The following is a 7197-nucleotide window of genomic DNA, read 5'->3' as shown; positions in this document are numbered from 1 at the left end:
TCCAAGGGACTCTCAAGAGTCTTCTCCAACACCACAGTTCAAAAGCATCAATTCTTCGGTGCTCAGCCTTCTTCACAGTCCAACTCTCACATCCATACATGACCACTGGAAAAACCATAGCCTTGACTAGACGAACCTTTGTTGGCAAAGTAATGTCTCTGGTTTTGAATATGCTATCTAGGTTGGTCATAACTTTCCTTCCAAGGAGTAAGCGTCTTTTAATTTCATGGCTGCAGTCACCATCTGCAGTGATTTTGGAGCCCAGAAAAATAAAGTCTGACACTGTTTCCACTGTTTCCCCATCTATTTCCCATGAAGTGGTGGGACCGGATGCCATGATCTTCATTTTCTGAATGTTGAGCTTTCAGCCAACTTTTTCACTCTCCTCTTTCACTTTCATCAAGAGGCTTTTGAGTTCCTCTTCACTTTCTGCCATAAGGGTGGTGTCATCTGCATATCTGAGGTTATTGGTATCTCTCCCGGCAATCTTGATTCCAGCTTGTGTTTCTTCCAGTCCAGCGTTTCTCATGATGTACTCTGCATAGAAGTTAAATAAACAGGGTGACAATATACAGCCTTGATGAACTCCTTTTCCTATTTGGAACCAGTCTGTTGTTCCATGTCCAGTTCTAACTGTTGCTTCCTGACCTGCATACAGATTTCTCAAGAGGCAGATCAGGTAGTCTGGTATTCTCATCTCTTGAAGAATTTTGCACAGTTTATTGTGATCCACACAGTCAAAGGCTTTGGCATAGTCAATAAAGCAGAAATAGATGTTTTTCTGGAACTCTCTTGCTTTTTCGGATGTTGGCAATTTGATCTCTGGTTCCTCTGCTTTTTCTAAAACCAGCTTGAACATCAGGAAGTTTACAGTTCACATATTGCTGAAGCCTGGCTTGGAGAATTTTGAGCATTACTTTACTAGCGTGTGAGATGAGTGCAATTGTGCGGTAGTTTGAGCATTCTTTGGCATTGCCTTTCTTTGGGATTGGAATAAAAACTGACCTTTTCCAGTCCTGTGGCCACTGCTGAGTTTTCCAAATTTGCTGGCATATTGAGTGCAGCACTTTCACAGCATCATCTTTCAGGATTTGGAATAGCTCAACTGGAATTCCATCACCTCCACTAGCTTTGTTCGTAGTGATGCTTTCTAAGGCCCACTTGACACATTCCAGGATGTTTGGCTCTAGGTCAGTGATCACACCATCGTGATTATCTGGGTCGTGAAGTTCTTTTTTGTACAGTTCTTCTGTGTATTCTTGCCATCTCTTCTTAATATCTTCTGCTTCTGTTAGGTCCATACCATTTCTGTCCTTTATCGAGCTCATCTTTGCATGAAATGTTCCTTTGGTATCTCTGATTTTCTTGAAGAGATCCCTAGTCTTTCGCATTCTGTTGTTTTCCTCTATTTCTTTGCACTCAGTCGTGTCCAACTCTTTGAGACCCCATGGACTGCAGCACGCCAGGCCTCTCTGTCCATCACTAACTCCCAGAGTTTACTCAAACTCATGTTTGTTGTGTGATGCCATCCAATCATCTCATTCTCTGTCGTCCCCTTTTCCTCCCTCCTTCAATCTTTCCCAGCATCAGGGTCTTTTCAAATGAGTCAGTTCTTCACATCAGATGGCCAAAGTATTGGAGTTTCAGCTTCAGCATCAGTCCTTCCAATGAATATTCAGGACTGTTCAGTCGCTAAATCATTTTTAATTCTTTGCAACCCCATAGACTGCAGCATGCCAGGCTTCCCTGTCCTTCACAGTCTCTTGGAGCTTACTCAAACTCATGTCCATTGAGTTGGTAATGCCATCCAACCATCTCATCCTCTGCTGCCTCCTTCTCCTCTTGCCCTCAGTCTTTCCCAGCATCAGGGTCTTTTCCTATGAGGCAGCTCTTCACATCAGGTGGCCAAAGTATTGGAGCTTCAGCTTCAGCTTTAGTCTTTCCAATGAATATTCATGGTTGATTTCCTTTAGGATTGACAGGTTTGATCTCCTTGCTGTCCAAGGGACTCTCAAGAGTCTCCTCCAACGCCACAGTTCGAAAGCGTTGATTCTTCGGCATGCAGCCTTTTTTATGGTTCCAACTCTAACATCCACATGTGACTACCAGAAAAACCATAACTTTGACCATACGGACCTTTCCTGACAAGTGATGTCTCTGCTTTTTAATATGCTAAATTTGTCTCCTCCAGCTCAGTTGACTCATTCCTTGCAGCTGCTCAGAACAAAATCTTGGGTCATTCTTGGCTCCTTTTCTCTGCACCTCACAGCCAATTTCTGGTTCTGTTCTTAAAATGCATCCAGAAGCTGACCATTTCTCACCACTTCCACCCCCCAATCAGGAGAAGACACTGGCATCTCTCATTGGGTCTACTGTAATAGACTTCTCACAGGCTCCCTGTGTCCACACTGATCTCTAGGGCTACTGGCTATTCTCATACAGCAATCAGAGTCTTCCTTTTGAAAGAGAAATCAGAGCAGGCCACTTCTCTGGTCAAAACCCACTGGTAGTCCCCCTCTCACTCAAGAGAACATTGCAAGTGCTTTACATGACCTTTGAGGCTCTGTGTGTTCTGGCCCTTGACAGATTCCCCAGCCTCATCTTATGCCTTTCTCTCTTTAACACCTGCTCCGGGAGGCTTCCCTGGTGGCTCAACTAGTAAAAAATCCACAATTTTTTGCACATTCTGCAATGTGGAAGACCTGGGTTCTATCCTTGGGTTGGGAAGATCCCCTGGAGAAGGGAAAGGCTACCCACTCCTGTATAGTCTAGTCAAGGCTATGGTTTTTCCAGTGGTCAGGTATGGATGTGAAAGTTGGACTTTGAAGAAAGCTGAGTGCCAAAGAATTGATGCTTTTGAACTGTGGTGTTGGAGAAGACTCTTGAGAGTCCCTTGGACTGCAAGGAGATCCAACCAGTCCATCCTAAAGGAGATCACTCCTGGGTGTTCATTGGAAGGATTGATGCTGAAGCTGAAAACTTCAATACTTTGGCCACCTCATGGGAAGAGTTGACTCATTGGAAAAGACCCTGATGTTGGGAAGGGTTGAAGGCAGGAGGAGAAGAGGACGACAGAGGATGAGATGGCTGGATGGCATCACCAACTCAATGGACATGAATTTGGGTGAACTCTGGGAGTTGGTGATGGACAGGGAAGCCTGGCGTGCTGCGATTCATGGGGTCACAAAGAGTTGGACTGAGTGACTTTCGCTTCATTCACCAGGACCTTTGCCCCTGTGGTTCTGGCTGAAACGCACTTCCAAATAGTTACTTGGCTTGTTTCCTCACTTTATTCATGTATCTGCATCAATGTCGCTTGAGCAGAGGAGGCTTTCTGAATGACGTCGTCTAAAGTAGCGAGCGTGGGACTTCCCTGGTGGTCCAGTGATGAAGACTGGGCTCCCAAAGCAGCGGGCCTGGGTTTGATCTCTAGTCAGGGAACTAGAGCCTGCATGCCGAGACTAAAGACTCTGCGTGCCTCAATGAAGATCCTGCGTTCTGCAACAGAGACCAGACACAAGTAAGTAGAAAATAATAATAAAATAAGGTAGCAAGCCCTGGGATTTCCCTGGTGGTCCAGTGGTTAAGACTCCAATGCAGGGGTCCTGGCTTCCATCCCTGCTTGGTTAACTAAGATCCCACATGCTGTTCAGCTCAGAAAGAAAAAAAAAAAAAAAATATATATATATAGCAAGCCCTCCTATAATTCCTCTCTCCTCTTTTCTGCTCAGTTTTCTCAAAAGCACTTCACATTGCTTACAAATGTACAGCATCTGAGATTTTGCAAACTAATAAACTGTTTCTATTCATTACGGTTTAGCAAAAGTCTTTTCATGGATGCTGCAGGAGACATGGAACTCCTGGGTAACGGACAAAGGCCATTATTATTACTCATGGAAAAAGCAGTCGCTGATCCTTTATTTTTGTGTCATTTTCCCCCATGTCCCCCAAGCCCTGCAAAGGACCCATTGTGTTTGTCTGTCTACCTTGTGCTTGGCATTATGGGAGAGGAGCACAGAAGTTAATACTGCTTTTATAGTGAGTGATAAGCATGCTTGTTCTTTTTCCAGGAGGAGATGTTACCTCATCCCTCAACATTGCTTGTTATAAACACAGCCCTGAGAAATGGCCTGGGTAGGCAGCTTTCAGGGCCTTGCTCTCTTGGCTTGCCCAGCAAGAACTTGCAGGGACTCAAAGCCCATGGCAGATTGCTTCTCCTAACAGTTATGTAGTTACCGGCTCATTGTCTCTCCAACGAAAGTATAAAATACAGAGGACAAGGATTTTGTCCGTTTGTACATCCAGCACTGTAGAGAGTGCTTGGTGGGGACTTCCAGTGGCTAAGACTCTATGTTCCCAGTGCAGGGGGCCCAAGCTGGATCCCTGGTCAGGGAGCCAGATCCCACATGCTGAAACTAAGGATCCTGCACTCCTCAGTGAAGACTGAAAATCCTGTGTGCAGCCAAGATCAATGAATAAATATTTTTAAAAGGAAAGCCTTTCTTATTCATATAATAAAAATACTTTTTAAAATAAATAAGAAGTACCTACAACTACAGAGTAGTTGCTCAATAAATATTTGTCGAATGAGGCCCTTAGAGAGTCAAGGAAAGGCTTTGGACCCTGCTCATCATGTTCCAGGGAGGGCTGAGCTGAGACCCATTCAGTCCCACCTGTGCGGAGTGCCTGCCTGGGCTGGGCCTGGTGCTGGGCTGACCCGGGCACAGAGGTGTCCTTCCTGTCTCTGGAGTTTTCAGGGTGGACAGGCAGATAACCGCAATGAAAGGCAGCATAGGGGCTGAGAGTCACCCTGGCAAGCAGCTGGAGCCCCGATGAAGGTGTGTGAAAGCCCCCCTGGGAGAGCCCCCCCGGGGAGAGCCCCATTACACTTTGCTGACTGTTGGCTGAGGCATCAAGGCAAGTTGATGCTTGTCCCCCAGGTAGCGCCATAGAAAATGGTGTGTAAGATCCATCCTGTGATGAAGGGTAAAGATTGGCAGGAAACCCAGATCCAGGCCTGGAAGTTCTTGTATTAATATCATCAGAACCCAGAACTGGAATGGCCATCAGAGACCCTCTGGGCCAGTGTGTTTTGAACTGACTTTTGTGGAACCCTAGGAATATGCTGCCTCGGTGTGGGTGGGGCACTGTGAGGGGCAGGGGGAAGCTGAGTGGGTGGGATCGGGCAGCCTCTTCCCACATTTAACAGAAGCAGCTCTGGCTTTATCTCTATTGCATGCTGAGCTTCCCACCAACTTTTGTGTGGGACTTCCCTCGTGACTCAGTGGTAAAGAATCTGCCTGCCAATGTAGCCAACAAGGGTTTGATCCCTGATCCGAGAAGATCCCAGAACTAAGCCCGTGTCCCACAACTGTTGAAGTCCGTGTCTTGGAGCCCATGCTCCACAACAAGAAAAGCCATCCCAATAAGAAGTTTGTGCACCGCAACTAGAGAGCAAGCTGGTGCAGCTACCAAGACCCAGCACTGCCAAAAATAAATGGATAAATAAAAATTATAAAAACCTTTTGTGTGAATAAAGAATCACATGACTGAAACAATATCCAAGGCCCATAGATCACTTTTAAAAAAAAACAGATTTATTAATGCGTCATCGACACATAATAAGCTACACATATTTAAAGTGCATGATTTAATAAGTTTTGACATAAAGATACACCCAGGAAGGCACCATCCCAATCATTTTATAATGAGCATATCCATTACCTCCAAAGTTTCTCTGTGCCCCTTTGTCATCCTCCACCACCTCCTCTCTGCCCTCCCACTCCAAGATGAACAGCACTTTGGCAGCTTTGCTCATCAGAGTCCAACATTGGAAATGCCCCAAACATCCTTCCACGGTGAACAGATAAACAAGCTGTGGGGCGCTGATACAGGCAGCAGCATCAGCGGACTGAGCATTGTGCTGAGGAACAGAAGTCAGACACAAAAGAGCGTGGACTGTGAGATCCCATTTATGTGAAGTGCAAGTCCAGGAAAAACTGATCTTTGGTGACATAAACCAGATCACTGAGTGCCTGTGGGAAGGTGGTGTTGACTGTCAAGAGGCAGGAGGGAACTGTCTGGGATGATGAAAACACCCTAGACATGATCTGGGTGCTGATTGCAAAAGTGTATACACAGGTAAAAATTCATCACTATATTTTACCGGCTTCAGTTGGGCTTCCCTGGTGGCTCAGATGGTAAAGAATCTGTGCAATGCAGGAGACCTGGGTTCGATCCCTGGGCCTGGAAGATCCCCTGGAGAAGGAAATGGTAACCCACTCCAGTATTCTTGTCTGGAGAATCCCATGTAAAGAATCCCATGTACAGAGGTTGCCTGGAGGGCTACAGTCCATTGGGTTGTAGAGTCAGACACGACTGAGCAACTAACACTTTCATACCTTATATCTTAATAAAACCCCTCTGGAGAACTTCCTTGGTGGTACAGTGGATAAAAATCTGCCAGCCAGTGCAGGGGACATGGGTTTGACCCCTGGTTCAGGAAGATTCCACATGCTGGGAGTAATTAAGCCTGTGTGCTGCAAGTACTGAAGCCTGTGTGCCTAGAGCCTGTGCTCTGCAACAAGAGATGCCACCGCAACGAGAAGCCTGCACGGCAAGGAAGAGTAGCTCCTGCTTGCTGCAACAAAGACCAAGCAGAACCAAAATAATAAACATTAAAAATTAATTTTAAAAGTCTTTGTAAAGATGTGAAAGTCGCTCAGTCGTGTCCAACTCTTTGCGACCCCATGGACTATCCAGATAAAAACGAAGATCATGGCATCCGGTCCCACCACTTCATGGGAAATAGATGGGGAAACAGTGGAAACAGTGTCAGACTTTCTTTTTCTGGGCTCCAAAATCACTGCAGATGGTAACTGCAGCCATGAACTTAAAAGACGCTTACTCCTTGGAAGGAAAGTTATGACCAACCTAGATAGCATATTCAAAAGCAGAGACATTGTTTTGCCAATAAAGGTTTGTCTAGTCAAGGCTATGGTTTTTCCTGTGGTCATGTATGGATGTGAGAGTTGGACTGTGAAGAAGGCTGAGCGCCGAGAATTGATGCTTTTGAACTGTGGTGTTGGAGAAGACTCTTGAGAGTCCCTTGGACTGCAAGGAGATCCAACCAGTCCATTCTGAAGGAGATCAGCCCTGGGATTTCTTTGGAAGGAATGATGCTGAAGCTGAAACTCC

This window comes from Bison bison, unplaced genomic scaffold, assembly GCF_000754665.1.
Source record: "Bison bison bison isolate TAMUID 2011002044 unplaced genomic scaffold, Bison_UMD1.0 scf7180017864184, whole genome shotgun sequence".
Taxonomy (NCBI): Eukaryota; Metazoa; Chordata; class Mammalia; order Artiodactyla; family Bovidae; genus Bison; species Bison bison.
Note: the sequence above shows the minus strand (reverse complement) of the source record.